A 19,344-nucleotide genomic window follows, 5' to 3' on the forward strand; every position below is an offset into this window, starting at 1 on the left:
TTCATCTCTTCATCTAATTGTATCCTGGAATGAGTCACTGGAATCCACAAGCCCTTCGATCCTCTCGCCTCGGCATCTTCCTGGTTGCTTCAGATCAACACCTTCTTAAACAGAGAAGGTGTGTTTAAGAAGGTGTCCAGACCCGTTCTCCGCACGTGGATAGAACCTCATGTTCACTGCTATCAAGATATTCTGATGGCACACTCCGAGTGAGCGACCTGGCGAGCAACATGGCGCGTCGACCTGCTTGCGGTTTCCATGCCGATGATCAGTGCCCTCTCAAACTCGCTTTAACTGTGAGAAATGTCTTCTCACACCGTCTGCCTGGCATTCTTCGCTTACTAAAGTCCGCCTGGAATCGGAATGTGACCATTATATTTTATGAATTTTCGTCTATACGCCGGTTTATATAGGTCCCACTTCCTGTTTTCACCGTCACTGCAGGGTGTTTAGTCATCCGCATTGCCACCAAACGTGAATCATTTGCATATTGTATCTCATTGTAAACTGATCTCACACAAGTCTTCTAGTTTATGGTAAAACAACGTCATTTAGTGGCAAGGATCGTCCAGATTATCGATAAGCTTGCGTAACTCGGAGCTGACCTATGTCTTGATGCATAATTTTTTTTAAAGAATTTTATTTAAGCCTTTTTTTTTTTTTTTTTTTTTTTGCGGGGTGGGGGAGGGGTTAACAGGAGCAGTGCATAGAGTAAGAATTTAATATTCACTTAGTTTGTTTTAGAAGTTTAACTCCCTGTACTGCTACTATATTTGAATGTCACGCAGTAAAAGTTTGTAAAGGTCTGTAAAGTGTTTTCTTTGTAAACTGTGTTTGTAACGTGAACTGTTGTAAATTATGCAATTATGTCTTGAGCCACAACGGCTACAAAATCTTAGTGTTATTTGATCCTAGTGTTATTTGATGTATCTTATAATGCTAGATATACGGAGACGCTAGACAATACCACCTAACCTCTAATAGAATGATGGTGTCTCCGTCTCCCGTCAACTGTACTTATTTTGCAGAGTTTCGCGGTTGTACCTTTCTTCCGTTTTGGTGCGCTATTTTCTATATTCCTACGGCGAAGTTAAACGTGCGCAACGAGCTGTTGGGCTAATAGTTGTGATCAATTTCTCCTTGCGAACTTAGGGCATGCTTAAATATTAATATGCTATTTTGTAACTTCCTATTGTATTTTCATACTAAAATTTCAAAATTGTGTTAATTTGCCTATATATATATATATATATGCTATTAAACAATTGTAAGAAATGTTAAAAATTCCTATGAATTATGATCGAGCATTGGTCCTTAATGCTGTGGCTGTCTTATAGACTTACATCCTGTCACTAACTTTGAGCTGAGCACTAACAGTGTTATCCCTCTTTCCTTAGCTTCAATATCATGAATACAATAAGTTTTAGTACCATCATCTAATATTTATTGTAACCCACATTTGGTATCGGATAAAATAGCTTTTCTAATTTTTTCATTTCTGTATCATTCTTTTGATCGTCGGATACTTGAAATCTAATTACAAAAATAACTGAAGCCACTATTTGAGTTCCTGGAATACGTTTGAGTAGCGACTATCGACATCCAGACGAATGTTCTGTATTGAATTGTGTAATATATGGCATCAGAAATTTTTTATTAATTTTAATATCGTTGCAAATGCTATCTTTGTCAATTAGATAGATATATAATTTAGTTGTATTTATGAACTGTATCAGTTAAGAGATTAAGAGTAATGATGTAATAAGTACGTATATTGCTTTTGAATCTTAAGAAGTATGTAGTTTCAATTTGAAAGATTTAAAATGAGACGTTCTCACCTTTAATTTAAAATGAGATTTCAAAAAATAATTTTAATTAAAAAATGTCTTTTTTACATCGAATATCGTTTAATACTTTGAATGAGGATACCATGAATGCTTTTTTTCTGCTTCTTTTCGTGTTTAATTTCAACCCATAATTATTACAATTATTATAATAATATGTTTTGATGCATTAATGATGCATCTGGAAGTTCTAAAAATATCTTTCCAGTGGAACCAATTTTATCAAATTTCATTGCATAGATGAAAAAGAAAAAGGGTTTTTTACCTCAGAAATACTATTTTTGAAAAATAATTTGTATTTCAGCATTAGAATGTAATGATTATAAGTTTTCGTTTTTAGTCACTGCTTTGCGTGAATCTCCAACATCGTGTTGGGCCCTACGCAAAAAATATTTTAATATCGGTCTTCTAATGTTTTATATGAGAGTTGAGTGAAATACTGCCTTCTCATTTAACTTGAAAAAAATTATTATTATCAATCAGTTTAGGAATAAGTAATTTGTTCTATTCTATACGCTTGCATTAAAAATGTTGGACTTTAATTCTGTTGCTATTTCTAATGTAAAACTATTATCAAAATACACAAAAATTTGGCTCCCGAAATTGGGCGGAAGTCATAAGTATGACTGAAGGCAAAGTTAATTATAAATCGTTGTTTGCGTTCTTTAAAAGAAACGCAGTGCATTTAGAGATACTCTTGAACTGTAGTGTTGACGTTTAGGAACTTTTTACATGATTTATTTCTTTTTATTACTTTTTATTCTTAGATAGCGATTAAAATAGCTGGAAATTTTTCCATAAACCTTCATGTATGGAAAATAAAAGTTTTAATGGGAATGAAATCGAATGTCTGTGTAAAAATGTTTTGAAACAAACCTGCCGTGTTAGCTCCTTTCATTATGTTTTTGTGTTTTAGTCTCTTGTTTGTCTTGAAGAAAACCGTGATTTCTCTGAATAATGGATTCGTGATGTGCGAGTACTATTTGCTGTTCGGATGCTCTGTTGATGTCTAAATTATTGCCTATTGTAATAATGATTGGTAAAAAAAAGTAACACGAAAGGTAAAGGTACAGCAGTTTCCTATACCATTAGACAATTGCATCATGCGTAATGACTTTGCGAAAGAAATTTGAAGAGTGGTGTGGCGAGTGTTTTCTTTTTATTATAAAACTCATCTTTTCTGTTGTTTTCGTTTATATTTGCAGCGTTGATTTTTGTAGTTCTGGTGCATTTTATCTTTGGTGTTGTGTCGTGTCGTGTTAAATCTTTGATACTTTAAGTGCAGGTAAGATTAGTTTTTCGTTATGGTTTATAAACGTAGCTGTTTCGAAGTGTGTTTCTTCAACAGTACTTTGTATGTGATATTTGATAGCTAATCTTCATAGTTCGGTATTTTTATTTGAAAGCAGATCTTCAAAGTTCGGTGTGAATGCTTTTTGATGCTTTATATAAGTTAGTTTTGTTACAAACCTTTAATGGTGTGTGATATTCATCACTTAATTTAACTAATACTGTGTAATGTATTAGAATGAAATGCGATTGTTGATTGTAGTGAAACATTTTTTGAAGCAGATGCATTTAAATGATATATTCCAGGTGATCTTTTCCATCGTAAGTCCTGAAAATCAGAATTATTTACTGAGTTTCGGTCAGTTTCTAGTTCTTAAAATGAAATGTTTTTTAAAATTTTAAATTGGGTATAATCATCGACTAAACAATCGTTTTATAGGTTTAGGGCTACCAGCGGCCGAGCGGCTAAGTCACTGAACACGGGTAGTTCGGTCTGAGGCTCGAATCCCTCGCACGGGCTAGTTGCATGGTTTTCCCCATGTGTAACTTGTATACCTGCCAGTTTCCCTTAAAACGCTCTCCACAAAGGCAGCCTTTCCCTTAGCCAGATAGCCCTCGAGTGCTTTGCCATAATGAAATTAGCCAAATCAAACAATTTCATAGGTTTGATAATTAAATACGAGTAGTGCTTTGTCAGAACTGTCTGTGGTAGTAATGGTTAAAGACTTGCTCATATGATGAGTAATTTAAATTTTAAAAGGAATTTTGATTAAGCAGTGAGAAATTCTTTGGTGTCCACCATCTTTAATATGCTGCTTGCATGGAGTTGTAAATTAATTCAACGTAAGGAATTCGTTAAAATAACGCCATAGACAGTGCAAAGATTTAGGGAGCAATTAAATTATTTTTACACTTTTCAAATTAAATAAGCTTTAGTAAATCTGATGATGAATTATCGGATTCAAGTGCTTGACTTGTTTTTAAAGAAATCTTTTGCATTTAGGTTAAATAATTTTGTTATTAGAATGACGTTGTTTCTATAACCTGGTTTTTGTTGTTCTGGTCTTTTTTTATGTAGCCACTTTCTAAACAGCGTCAGTTAATTGCTTTGTAACTGCTGCCAAAATAATAAATATCTGATACACGGTGATCAACCGTGTAGGACGAATTACATCAGTGTCGAGTAAATCTGTGCATAAAAAGGAAGTTTATTTATTGTATTTACCTCTTAACTCACTCAATCGAGTTAATTCTAGTACATCGAACTAAATTATTTCTGTGCACCCGAGTAAATACGTTCAAGAATCCCCCCTCCGAAATATAAATACAACAGCTACAGTTTCAGGTAAACTAATAGAATAATAATAATAATAATAATAATAATAATAATAATAAAAATAGGGGGAAAAAGACCACTTTCTGAATTTTTACTGGTGGATTAAAGCGTTAAACAGTTTTAAAATTCTTCAAATTTCAGTTTCTTGATAAAAACAGCAAATGTGCGTTTCTGGTAACATCTCGAAGCAGGCGATGTCTAGCCTAAAAAAGGTAGATATTTTTTCCCCTTCCCCCCTTTTTTTTGCTTCTAGTTAAATCAAGTCAGAAATCAGCTAATAAGAATATTTTAATTTCTGCGGAGTGTTCAAATTTGTCGTTAATAGCAATTTTATCTGTGTTAATTGATTTTAGGAGGGGGGCATATTTTTCAGTTGAGCTAAAATTTCTTTTATTTCTGTATGGAGTCGTAAATCAATTATCATTAGATTAAAATTAGACTAATAAATATGTAGCTTGTTTACGAAGTAGTTTATTGTATTGTTCCGGAATTTTCCGGAGTGATCAATTAGACTAACGTTATACACAGTTAGCTAGCATTATACATGTATTATGATATACTTGATAGCTTCTTTCTTATTCTCTAATTATTTTTGAGTTGCTTCTGTTTAATAATTGCGAAAAATTCAAGCTTAGCTTAGGGTCACTGCAATGAAATAACGAATCTAAAAATGGCATTTGGAGGAGCAGCAGTTACCTCAGGGTAGACCATTGCTATAGGCATTTTTAATTCAAGAACAGAATTTTCGTTCTTGGATAATGTGGACTAGTAAAGGATATAAAATGAGACTGGAAAAGAGCCTTAATGCATTTGCTTGCAACGGCATTCTACCGTTGCGATTTGGAACGCACAGAGCTTCTTTCTATTGAAGGCAAATGGAAATGAAGGTTGGATTTTACAAGTTCGCTTTCAAATTAGTATGCACTTGTATCCATTATTGCATTGTGAAGACTGATTTCTGTTTCATTTTTCGATCGTTATTTATGAATCGTTATTTATGATCGTTATTTATGAATCCATTATTAAGTTATTAATTAATTTTCTTAGGAATCGTCTTTACTTTTTTCAAGATATTCATATCATTGGAAATGTTTCTTCGCATATTTAAAAAAATTATGTGAATTATGTAATGTTTTACGATTCTTGGAAGAAAAAAGCAATACTGCTGCGCTCTCCATATAAGGAATTATATTGACTGTATCTGTATATGTATACATTCAATAAACTTTACTAAAGTCTACCAAACCAGGTCTGATTATTTCCCCCCTCTCCACTGCTCTTCGTATTCTGTTGGTGTATTTAGTTACAGCTATATTCTTGTACTTTAAAGCATATTTAAAACTAAATTCTTGCATTTTAAATCATATTTAAAGCTAAATTCTTGCATTTTTCAGCATATTTACTATCGTATTTTGTAAAAAAAAAGGGAGTTGAGATATTCCATCTATTATGTTTTTTTTTCTTTAATTCAGTATGACAAAACATACGGAGGCTATTTATCTGAGGAATGGGATGCCTTCGTGGAGGACTTAAGGAAAACTAGCTCTTATTTAGATTACACATAGTGGAAAATCGCGAAAACACATAACCAGCCAACCCATTCGCTGGGATTCGAAATTAGGTTAATCCGTCTCTGCTAAGCCCGCAGTTTTTGTAGCTAAAAATTTTGATTTCAGCGCTTTATTTACCATTTCTTTTTCTTCGATGGGAAATTTAGCGAGGATATATACAAAATTTTAATTGATTTCCTTAAAGAGATTATTAGTTTCAATCGATTGCAGTGATTTATTATATAAATTAAATAAAAAAATTATATAAATGTAGTGATAATGATTTGTTTATCTCCTTTTAAATATTTAATCGTTAGCAGTTAATTAAATTTTAATTTTTTTTTTTTTTTTTTTTTTTTTTTTTTACGGAGGGGGGAAAAAGCACGCAATTGCTCAGGTGTTTGAGAATTTGACGCACATTTCTTTGCTTTAAATGAGCCGTTTTTAAACGATTCCCCTCGATGCGTTTGAAAACTGAAAGTGAACATTATCATTTACTTTTTAAATCTATTTCTAAAATTTCGTCATGAAATTGGCGCCTCTTTTAGCCGTTCACCTGAGGCAAGGGCCTTCGCTTGCCACACCCTTGTCCCGGCTTTCCTGGTTTACAGCATTAGCATGAAAAACTTTCAATTGTATTTTGGCGAAAATGCAATGGATACATTGCAGCTTTTTAAAATGCATATATAATTTTCTTCGGTATTCGACCTTCAAAATCAAGGCCGTAACTGCGATTCAGGACGCGATTTTCCACGAGTGTTACTGTGTACCTTTGGCACATTAAGGTCTATGATTTGAGCATAATTATGTCGTGATCTCAAGCGGCAGACGGCGAATTAGTGTGTACAAGACAAAATTAATTTCTACATGAATATTTTACAAATTTTATTAACCTTGAAATTCTAATAGTTCTGATTGCATGCTCGTCAAAATACTGAATTTAAACGTATTTATCAGTTTTATTCTTTGGTTGAATTTAATTTCATCTGTGTATACATTTAGAGCTGAACCAAGCATATTAAAGGTTTTTATTCCTTTTCGATTATTTCGGAAGCCCGTGGTATGTAAAAACTGCATTATGAAGAATTTTAGCCATTCTATTAAAGAAACTGTGTTTATGAGCAAAGAAAATGCGAATTTTATACAAATCTTGTCTTATATTGTTATTTATAAAGCTACTTTAATCTTAAAACTGAATTAAAATCGCGATGAGAATAGCACATCATATGAGATTAAGAACGCGAAATATTTGAAAATATGTATTATTGTCCTTAATTTAAGGATAATACGTACTTTCAAATTAATTAATATAATTGTAGATCCACCGTTTGATGGGTGAATAGAACTACTTTGCTTTGTGTAGATCAACCCAGATTCAAATTCCCTCGAAAGGTCCGTTGCAGAGGTGTTTTCATGATTTTTTCCGCGTGTAACATAAATTCTGAATCGTTTTTCCTTAGAAATGCTTCCATAAAGACATCTCTTCCCATAGGCAGATTGTCCTTATGTGATTTGTTGTATTCAGACAAAAAAGCGGATTTATCATTAAAGTACCTTTTATAATATATTTATGTAATCAAATGTTGTGTATCTTGAGATTACTTCGTTTGATTAGGTAGACTCCTTCAGGAAATCGATTTGCTTACGTCTTTTATTTATCTTTAAATTAATAATAATCTTAATTTGGGGGGGGGAAACACTTGATGTATTTTTTGTTTTTCTTTTACTATAAAATATCATTTCTACTGTGGTGAGCATTTCGTAGTGTGATGATTTTAATTTCTGAAATGTATATTCATGTAATGGTATTTTCAAATAAAATTTGCTAGTATTAACGTAATGGACAGTGTTATGCTTGTTTCAGTTCTGTTGTCCTTTTGGACTCGTTCATTGAATAATTCCTTAAATATTTTAATCGTTTTAAAACGTGTATTAAGGGACTGGATTTATACTCAAGCTATTTTTCTTTAGAAATGTGTAATTTCAAGTTAAACTTTTTTAATTCTAGGCAATTTTTTACTTCTGTTTTTCTTTCAAATCTCTCCTCCCCCCAACATAAAAACATATTGTGATCTTGAAAAGTTTTTGCACTGATTGTTAATTTGATAATCACTATGCATTCAGTCGCAATTTACTAGGCTTAAGCCCACCAGCGGCCGAGCGGTAAAGACGCAGGACACTGGTAGTTTAGTCAGAGGTTCGAATCCCGCGAATGGGCTGGTTGCATGGGTGTTTTCGTGTTTTTCCCATGTGTAACGTGTATACGAGTCAGTTTCCCTTAGAAAGTCCTCCCTTTAGGCAGACAGCCCTCGTGTGCTTTGATTAAATAATCCAATCCTTACTAGGCTTGATGAATAAACCACTAAATCGCCGTGGAATCCTAAGATTGGTACATTTTCTCTTTCCATTATATAATTCTCAGTTTTTTAGGGCTACTTTACTACACTAAAAGAACTGAATCCTAGAATCCGTTTCAGTTGAAGAAAATCCAGATTAATCCGTTTTCGATACAAGAACATTAAGAATTTTTTTAAATTTCACGATGTATTATTCTCCAACTCATAAAAAAATTCCTTACTTTAAGTTCCTCTACTTACTGATCAATCTTTCTTTCCTTTCAGATGCCTCATTTTGAAATTTTAAATCGGTTTATGGCAACACCAGATAAATACTATTTTCTTCTCTCCCTGGCTGCTTCCATATAATATGTCCAGATACGTTTGTTAATGAAGAGTTTTTTATTTTTGTATTTATTTATTTCGCAATAATGACTTCACAGTAGATAGTTATTATGTTGTATTAAAAAAATCAATTCAAAATATATGTAGCTAGCATATACGCAAATGTGCATGAAATCATTCTGACGAAAAAATTGTAGTACCATCATTATGATATGACTTCGCAGTATTTTATTTTGTAAATAAATTGTAGTTATTCTTAAATCTAGCAACCTGGACAATCCAAGTTCCCGAATAGTCATAATCTCCTAATTATTAAGCCCGCCGGTGGCCGAATAGCTAAAGAACGCTGAACAGTATTAATTCGACATGGCGAACAGGCTGGCTGTATGGAGTTTTCATGGTTTTCCCCATGTGTAACATAAGTACGAGCCAGCTTTTAGAAAGTCTGTTTCATCTTATTCAAATCTGCTAAGCTATCTTTAAATCTTATTAATTTAATAAATTGATAACTTCCGTATTTTTATTTTACTGAGCAATTATACATTAAATTGCGATTTATAGATCCCCCTGCGTTCTAATTTCTCTTATATTTATTGGATTGTTTACATTTTAAGCAATTGTAATATTTGCCAAGGTGCTTTTTTCACACTTAAAAAACATGTTAAAGAAAAATACGGGCAAGAGATAAATAAGGGAGAGAGGATGTATGTATGCGTAGTAGCATTCGTTATCAAAACAGAATTTAAAAAGAAAATCGATTTTTAATGCATTAACCAAAATTTGAATACTGTATAAATGAACGTATTGGTGAAAAAACATGTACTAACATTTAATAAGGTAAATACTAGTTATTTACATTTCTGGCCTTGTATTAGTGTAGTTGTTTTTAGTCCAAAGTGGCTTTGTTTTCTGAAGGACTATTGTTTTTGTTTTGCAATTTTGCGTTGAATCATTATAAACGACGATTCACTTTTCAAACTGTTGCCACCAAATGTTAGAGTCTTGCATCATATTTGAAGAAATTAAATAATGAAAAATCTGCATAAATGTATGTCTATTTCTCGCTCTGTGATAAAACAACGGTAGAGCCATCGAATTTCGAATGACGTGATTCTCCTACGAATATGGGCATGTGGTAGACCAAATTTGAAATTTGTTTTATTATCAATTTCATGTTTATTAAAACTTTAACGAATTTTTGAGTAACATACTCAACGATTTAAAAGCGAGCAATGGCAACACTCAACGGGGGGAAGAAAACCTTTTTATCTCCAGCGCGCAGAACTGTGTATCAGAAATTCTAAAGATAGGCTCATTTAAAAATTATTTTGCGATATTGCTATTGAACTGAATTTTATGGTTTAAGTGCAAAGAATGTGATATTTAATAAATAAAGGTAACACACAAAACGTTAAAAAGCGCCCCTTTGGATGTATTTAAAATCCGAAACCTTTCAGACTTTTTTTTGAAATATTAAAGCAAATCCTAACATGAGTAACTTTTGCGAAGTTATTAATGAATTCCTATGCCGTGAAATTTCACGAATTTATCAATGCGAATAGTAAACCTTGAATTTTTCGCAAAATTTCACTAAATTATTAGTATAATTCTTATGCCTCGAACTTTAGTTTTGCCTGCCGATATATATATACGCATATTTTCACATGTGTATATTTATTTATTGCTTTGGAGTGATTAAAAAATTGTTAAAAGTTACTATTTTTTCAGATTTAAAGACTACTTGAAAGGATGATTATTGTTTTTTTATATGCATATATATATATATATATAATTACAAAACAACTCTTTCGAAAACAAATATAAACATGCCTAGTATTTTCGCGCATTAAGCTACAGAAAAATTAAAGACATAAAGTAAGAAATTTAGAACTAATTATTTACAAAGACCAAAAATTGAAATTCATATATTAATCAATTTCAAATAATCTTATAAATGCAACAAAGAATTAAAAAAAATGTGAAAGCCAAAACTATTTCAAACAAACCCCATTAAAATAATTAATGAAATTTAAAGAAAAAGGAACAAAAACAGAAGAGGAATTCAACCAACTTCAGTGCTACTTCTTCAGGGAGGAGGAACATTGAAATTGATTGAAATCTCTCTTCTACAAAAGTCTTTGCTTTTCTGTATCCAGAATTAGCCGATGAGCCATTTCAATGTATTTTATTTGTAATATTCGCCCAAAAATTCTGGCCCTTCGCCAAAGCAAGGAAAAAAACAAAGTAAATTCTAATTAAAATAACCTTAAATATAGAGAATTCTATTTTATTAAAAGAATGAAAACGAATGTGAGAAACAAAATACTTCAGTGAAAAATTTTTAAATCAAAATTTGCCTTTAAACAAATAATCCAATCAATTAAGATGTGAATGAATTCATAAAACATAGTTGAAAAAAACCTAATTAATACACTAAACGTAATTAAGAACTTCGATCACTGTCATTAGACACCAGTCTAAACTATGAGATGCCAAACATAAAGTGATGTGCAGGTTTGCCATTTTGACTTCATTGGCGAAACTAAAAATCCTTGGCCAGAAAGTAATCGCTCAAAAGGCTAAAATCTTATAGGAAATATGTAATTTTGAAGTCAAAAGAAAAACTTTTTAATATTTCAATGAAAGTTTATTTTTGAAATATTTAAAAGTTTCTAGTCAAAGAAAAAGATTGCATATTAATTGAATGAAATTTAAATAAATTCTTACTCTTATAAAACAAAAATGGGAATAAATAATATTATTTATTGTAAAAGTTTAATTAAATTTTAAAAATTAATTAATCCTTAAAAAAGACTCAAAAAGTTCCTTCAAAAGTGATGAAACAGTTTTTAATAATTGTTTTGTAGATATGAGTAAAAAATCTATAAAGTTGGATTTTAGTTTTTAAATTTTGTAATGTACAATTACAAAAAAATGTTGAAAAAGGAAGTAGAAACTATGTTAGAAAAGTAAAAAGTCTTCTCGTCATTGGCTTCTCATGACGACTTTGAATATATATAAGACTTAGTAACAGAATAAAGTAATTATATATATATATAATTATCCTTCTCTTTTGGAGCTTTCAGATAGAAAATTCATACTTTTAAAAAGTTTTATGGGATGTAGACTACTTCATATTTGATTTCTTTAATATACTATAAATGAATTTAAAAGGAATTTCATTTTCTTTTAAAATTTTGATGAGAATTAGAATTTCTTCTTTTTGTGTTTCTATTTCAGTGTAAATTTTTTAATATCTACTAATTTGGTTAAAAATAGTATTTGCAATAACTTTTTTAGATATGTTAGAATTCCAATTAATTAGTAGAAAAATTAAAATCGTTTCGTTTATCAAAAAGTTTAATTTTCTTTAGTTTATGAATATTTATTTTGTCGTGGGTCATTTGATTCATCGTTTTGGATCATTTGCTTGATAAGAGGCCTAATCAATGTTTACGTATGCTTGATTATGTGCCTTTCTTTTTTTGTAGCCTTTCAGAGTGTGAACGAGCTTGTTTTGACTTTCGCTGATGTGTTGGTGAACCTAAGTGTGACTCAGAGGGGAAGGTCTTCTGAAAGTTATTCTCAGACTTGATAGGATTGTCTTCTGTCATAAAAAAAATAGATAATAGAATCCAAAATTCTTCCCCCCCCTAATGTAAAAAGGAGGAGGTTTTTAACTTTTTACTATTTTCATTCGTTGACTTGATCCTTCTTATTAAGTGAATTAATTGGCTTGAAATCATGCTTTATTTATCATGCTACAGATTATACCATTTTGTTTTTTGTTTGAATAATGAACAAATAATTAAAGCCATATCAGATGATTTATATAGTTCATATTTCACTTCCGATATTCTTTATTATGGATGTGTTGGGAAGATGTCTGCAGATATTACACCGTAATAAAAAGCGTATTGCAATAATTGTAAATTTTATTCATTTTGGTCATCGATTTCAATCGATTTATTGCTTATTACTTAAAGAAGTGATATCGAATGGGGATTTTTTTTTTTAAAACTTGCGCCTGGAACTGAATTATCTGATTTCACTGAAACATAACACTTAGTACTCATTAGACGCACTATAGGTAAAAATTAAGAAATCATACAACATCCCAAAAGATTCAAACCGTAGATCAAATCAATTCAATTTGTAAATACAGATCTTAAACATTCTTATTTCGTTCTCATATTTTGCTCCCATCCTGAAATCTATCATTGTAGGGCCTGAATCCAATCAGTTGTAATTCTTTGCTTTAATAGTAACTGCTATCCAGTTGTCAAGGCATGTGTACTCGAATGAGAACCATTTTTTCTGTATATAGTCCTCCACGAAGATGTCCGCTGTTTTTAAGCAGGTAGTTCAAGTGTGCTTTGTCATAATTAAAAAATCCAGTTCACTAGTGTAGGTTAGAGACAGTCAAAGGCGATGTGCTCCATTGTATTATGGTGTACTTATTACTCGAAGCTGATTGTTTTGAAAAATTGAGTTCAGATATTAATTGTCAGTTTCGAGATTTTAAAACATTTCATCCATTTTTGAACATATTATTAATTCTTTTAAATACAGTAACTGGTGTCAGCCAGAATTGAAGTACGAATTGTGTGCATTTCAATGTGATCTGCATAACATGAAAGAGATGTATTTGATTTGTGGAAATTACTTCTGAAAGAATAAAACCGACTTCTGAGAAAATAGGCAAAGCGTAATATATGACATTACTTGAGTGAAAAACCTTTTCGCAAGAAGATCGTGAGATGAAAATCTGGAAGATAGATAATGCGAAGTTGTCAAATATTCCAAAGATAACAACATAGAAATGGATTTAAAATGGGCAATAAGAAATTTCGGCAAACCTTACTGTTCAAGTTAAACAACTTGTCAAATCATTTAAAAAAATAAATTGTATTACAATGTATACATAAAAGTATGGTCATTGATATTTGAGTAAGGTGATAAGCTACTCCTAACAATCGTGGATTAAATTCTAAAAGCAGTTATAAAAGAAGTTTCAAATTTGCTTCTCTAATGTATTCTTTATGGTTTTTAGGGCCCTCAACAAGTTTTAATTGGTTGTCTATGATCTAAGTTTAATCAGATCATCTTCATTTCCTCTGGCGTTCTTGCTAATAAAGATCCGGTTTTTAAAAGTAATTTGATTTTTTTAATTTTTTTTAAAGCGTGATGACATGATTTTGCTGCTCATTTGCAGACGATTGCAGCAAGTTATTATATGCGGTCATAGTAAATATATTCCCTTGGTAAATGTATTATTTATGAATTTTATTCATGAACCTTGTTTGGTTTTCTGATTAGAATTATGCTTAATGTTAAGATGAAATTAGTACTTGCATATTATCATATGCGTAATCCAATAATAATTGGGAGTTTTATGTTATTGAAAATCGTATAAACTTCCCATTGTGACTTAAAGTATGTTGTGGGCTTGTATTACTTAATCGAAAATTTGAAAGCTGAAATGCGTAGACAAAAATTCTGAACGTTTATACATACAATATGCTTTCATTGAATGTATTGAATGAATTTTAAAAATGTATTTCTTTTTTTTCATTTCGCCCCTTTTATGTTATTTGAAATTCATTTTAATTTCCCATTTGCTGGCCTTATATGTCGTCATTTTCCTTCCTGTATGTGGCTCATAACGAGTCCGAACATGCTCCACTGGTTTTCTTAACTTCATCCTCCTTCGAAATTCCTTCCGAGCATGAAGGGAAACATCACTGCACCCGGCGAAGCGTATGAACTGTCGAATAAGCAAGCGAATGAAAGTCGAAGGGAGGGGTTGGAGAGAATGATAGAGGGAAAGAAAAATCACTAATACCACAAACGATGTTATTGACCTGTTTTATTTTTAATGCACATTTTTATGTAGTATGCGCGTACTTTTGTTTTGTTTGCAGGTTTAAAAAATAGAAATTCTTTCAATCCAGTGACGGATTTTTCTGATTAGAAGATCAAGGATTTATAAGGTTCTAATTTTGTAGTCGTATTTTGGTTTTATTTTACTAATTACTACCTTCTTGCATGTTTTCTGGTTTAAAAATAAATTCTAAGAACAATGCATTAGTTATAATGTTAGATATAGCTTGATGATCATTCAAAAACACCGAGTTGAAACGAAGAATGCTGCAACTGAAGTATAACGCAGTTTTAGGTATGCGAGTTAGATGAGGTGTTAAAAAGTATTTATTATAGTTTGGTTTTTCGATATAGGTAAACCACTTTCGGTGATATGGTTAATAAAAATTCCGTCTTGTACAATATAAAACCGGATTTTAAAAAAGGGGAAGTATTTCCACTTGTAAAGAATTACCAGTTACACCATGCATTTAACAAAAATATAATTAATTAGGAATGTACAATATAAAACCGGATTTTAAAAAAGGGGAAGTATTTCCACTTGTAAAGAATTACCAGTTACACCATGCATTTAGCAAAAATATAATTAATTAATTAGGAATTTACGAAGGAAATTGAATCTTTATAAATAGAGACTGCAAAGATTTACGCCAAAACAGAAAATATTTATCATGAAAAAGCAAATAGTAGTCTTCTGGGAGCATCTTTCCCTTCGGACGATTTTCGCAAACACAATTTTTATAATGCGACGATTTTTCACAGTTTTTATAATCTGCGTATATAAATTTAGAATTCGAAAATATTAACAATTAATTAAGAATTATATTCCAAAATATTAACAAACTAACACTATTTTTTCCCTAAATAGATATCTTTTAATTAAAAGTATATGTAATTCAAATGTATTATATAAAAATGTTAGGTAATGCAAAAACATTTTATTTTTCATCATTGCTAAGCATTATTTAAACAATTTAATTATTTTAAATCATTTAAACAATTCTGTTCTCAGGGATTATTTGATTGGATTGGTTGATTAGAGTTCTTGGGGCTTACCCTGTGTATAATATAAATACGAGACAGTTTCTTTTATAAGTGCCTTCGTCAACTCACCTGTTAAGGTCTCTCAGAACTTTGTCATGATTATAAAACAAGTCAAGTTTTTTTCGTCTGTGATTTCATGGTCTTTATCGTTTCAGTATTGACTGGTCATATTAACTCTGTTCACGTTTCAAAAGGTAGTGTGCATTTAGCTTCGGCTATCAGTTTGTTTACAATAGCTGTTTATTGGTATGCTGATCCATACTGTATGATATGCTCGGCTGAGTAAGAAGTAATGTTTTTTTAACTGATTAAAAGTATTATTCCAGCAACGCACCAACAAAGTCTTCGCATTAGTTTAAAGGTAAATAATGCATTCGAATGTATAAAAATATAGGATTATTTTGAAATTATACAGTAACTTTTCACTAATTTTAAAATGTATATAAGTAAATCGTGTAAAGCAGCATTTCTCATATTGTAATCCATGGTGATTAACTACAAACCAATGATGGGAATTCATTGGTTTCTAGTTAATCGTCAGACAAAATGCAGGTCAAATTAAAATAAGTCTTTTATCTTTTACGTTAAAACTTAAAGGAACCGTTAATCTAAAGTATTGTAATCATATTTACAGATTCATGTGTAGTTTCTATGTATCAGTTAACCTTCCATGTGTTAGTTTGTTATTTTGCCTATGTGTTATTTATAATGCAAATTGTCGAGACAAGAGGTACAAACCAAACTAAGTTCGAATAACTTCGAAAATTGAACTTCTTACTGCCCCCTGGCTGTGATCAGCTATAATAGCATTTATGTTTTGGATGGTTAAAATTCCAGGACTTTCGAGACCGCCGTATGTGTGCCGAGTGAAGGTATCTAAAATTCGTCGGTCTGAAAGTCATCTCATGTTATTGATGAGGAGGAAAGACCTTATTAGATACCGCCCAGTATTTCAAATGCAGTGTGTTTCGATCAGTATTTCAATGGTTTTGGTGAAAAACATCACGCCGTTAACCATTGTTTTCATAGTCTGTGATAAAAGACAAATACAACCATTTCTTTCACCCACGATTCTTCATGGACTAGTCGATTTGGATATGGCCTTTATAGCAGCAACAGCCAGGCTTTTATTTAGCATTAATTTCAATAATGATAAACATTAGATCTGAGCATTTCGAGATTTATTAAGGAAGGATCCGTGCCTTCTTTGATAAATCTTCTGAAGATTCTCATAATCGAATTTTTTTAAATTGAAATTCTACATAAATAAAGAGAAAAGTCTGTAAATTACTAACGATATTTTCAATTGATTGTATGTTGTCAGATACAAAGTGGTTTCTTCAGAATACCTTTTATGATGCATTTCTGTGGGGTTTGCGTTTATTTTACATATACGTAAAACCAAAACTGGAGGACAGTTTGATATCAGGAAACCTGTTTCGCTGTGAATTGTAGCCGGTGAGAAATTAAGATTTTGAAATGTTTTATTTACTTATAGTGAGTTTTTCATAAGAAAACTTCAAATAAAAACGGAAGATTATCTACTTTTAACCTTCAAAATGATGCGCATTACTTTGAAGTATTTGCAGTCTTGTTACCTTGAAGGTTATGTGAATTATGTCGAAATATTGAAAGTCTGTTGCCAGAAGAAGAATGAAAACAAGGATGTTAAATCAAAATTGGTTCAAATTTATACAGCAGGTTTAAAAGTGTGATTGCGAAAATCGTCTCAAGATGTTCCCAACAGAATTCTTTATTTGCTTTGCGTGATTAATGTTTTCGGTTTTGAGATAGCTCTGCAGTTACTATGTTATGAACATGCATTTTTCCTCGTATGATTTTTTTAATGTATAAAATTTATCCGATGAACAAAATTTTTCTCTTTTCTTCTATCATTTAATGCTTTTATGTTTAATATACAATTTTAAATATTTCTCAAAAAAGGAAATTATTTTAAACTAGGTGGAAAAATTGATTTGGATGTATAAATTATATATACGAGGGCCATCCAGGAAGTAGATTACGTTTCCGTCTGTGTCCGCTAGGGGCGGGGCTAGCGCGGCCATCTTGGGGTCAGAGCGTTGCGCAGCTCAGTCTGCATCTAGCCGTGCTAGTGAGAGGTTCGTGCTGTGCTCCGTTCAGATACTGTGACGGTTTGAAATGTCTGCGTTAATTGAAAATCCCGCGAGCTGCGAGGTGCGCTCAGTAATAAGGTTTCTGACTGCAAAAAACTGTAAACTGATAGAAATCTATCGGCAGCTTCGTGAAGTGTATGGGGACAACATTATCACTGAAGGTGGAGTGCGTCAGTGGGTCATAAGATTTCAAAATGGCCGAACCAATGTTCACGACGAAGATCGAAGTGGGAGACCCAGCATAGTGACCGCCGAACTTCTCGAAAAAGTCGATGCTAAAGTCCGTGAAAATCGAAATTTCACAATAACGGAACTTTCTTTGAGTTTTCCACAAATTTCGCGAAGTTTGTTGCACGAAATCATCAGCGAAAAGCAAGAAGAGGTAACGAAGTGGTTGAAGGCGCAGGCGGCCGAATTTTTCGACGAAGGAATTTCCAAGCTCGTACATCGCTACGATAAATGCCTTAATTTGTATGGTGACTATGTAGAAAAGTAGTATTTGAGTGTGGCTTTCATCTGTATATAATAAAATTTGTTTCCTATACTTTGTTTATTTTTTTATTCCAAAACGTAATCTACTTTCTGGATAGCCCTCGTATATATCCAAATCAAATATATAAAATAGAGTTTCTCTCGGCAAAGTCATTGAAATATCAAACTTCATTGTTTTTTTTTTTTTTTTTTTCCTAGTTTTTGGCGCTGTGTACATTAAGTTATTTTAATATGGCAAAGCAACAAAGGCTATCTGCCTAAGATGAGGGATGACTTTCAAAGGGGAATTCGCTCGTATTCACGTTACACATGGGAAGAATCACGAAAATTATTCTCGTTCGCCGAGGATCGAACTCAAACTAGGTCAGACTACTAGTATTCAATGGTTTTAACTACTCATTCGTTGTTGGGGCGGTGCTGTGTGCGACAAAGAAATTATGTATATAATTACAAATTTGTGTGCGAAAATTATGTATGCTTGGTATAAGGGAAGCTTCTATGGTTTCCTTCGTTGCTTCCCTTTTTTACTCGATTTTGGCTAAGCATTCTCGGCTTAGAGGGAGGGGTGTTTTCGTGAAAAACTTTCGAAGAGGTATTGACTGGGGTTTTCGGAAAAACCATTTTTCGGTGTCAAATCAAGTTTGATTAGTTTTTTTAGGCTTAAATTAGAAGGCTTGATTCCCGGGGTCAGATTTATAAAGCCTGTGAAACCGCTGTGTAATCAAATTTTGTATCAAAATCCAGTAATAGAAACTTAATCTATAATTGTTAGCACTTCATATTTAAGGAAAAATTAAATGCCTTTTAAATAACCTATTTCCCGTACTTGTGAAACTATTAATCAAGAAAAGTGCTGTATTTTTATTTAATTTTTATACAATCTAAGGAGTTAGATATTTAGGGCCTGAAAGAATGTTGCTCTAGGGCACCATATAGATTTAGCCGGGCCTTGCCCGAAATGGAAAAGCAGTTTTTACTTTCTTAGTGGAGTTAGTCTTTTTTGTATTTGGCCAACATTGTTTTTCTTAAAGTGTAAAAAGAAGTATTTTGTATCTTCCGTTAGTGTTTTTCTCGACCATACACTCTTTT

The 19,344-nt window shown here is 31.8% G+C and overlaps 1 protein-coding gene across 8 annotated transcripts in view; it reads left to right on the forward strand.

Annotated features, from left to right (window-relative positions):
- Klc (kinesin light chain) overlaps positions 1-19,344 on the forward strand; it is a 156,002-nt gene that overhangs the window by 53,254 nt on the left and 83,404 nt on the right. The window contains exon 1 of one of the 8 annotated variants that reach the window (XM_085811419.1): positions 2,993-3,129. The exons of the other annotated variants lie outside the window; for them this stretch is intronic. The gene's annotated coding sequence lies outside the window, so the exon portion shown is untranslated. Of the gene's footprint in view, positions 1-2,992; positions 3,130-19,344 lie in introns of those variants that run through there. 8 annotated transcript variants of the gene reach the window in all.

Source organism: Stegodyphus dumicola, chromosome 2 (genome assembly GCF_044657685.1).
Source record: "Stegodyphus dumicola isolate Sdum_Otavi_A_Nest chromosome 2, ASM4465768v1".
Taxonomy (NCBI): domain Eukaryota; kingdom Metazoa; phylum Arthropoda; class Arachnida; order Araneae; family Eresidae; genus Stegodyphus; species Stegodyphus dumicola.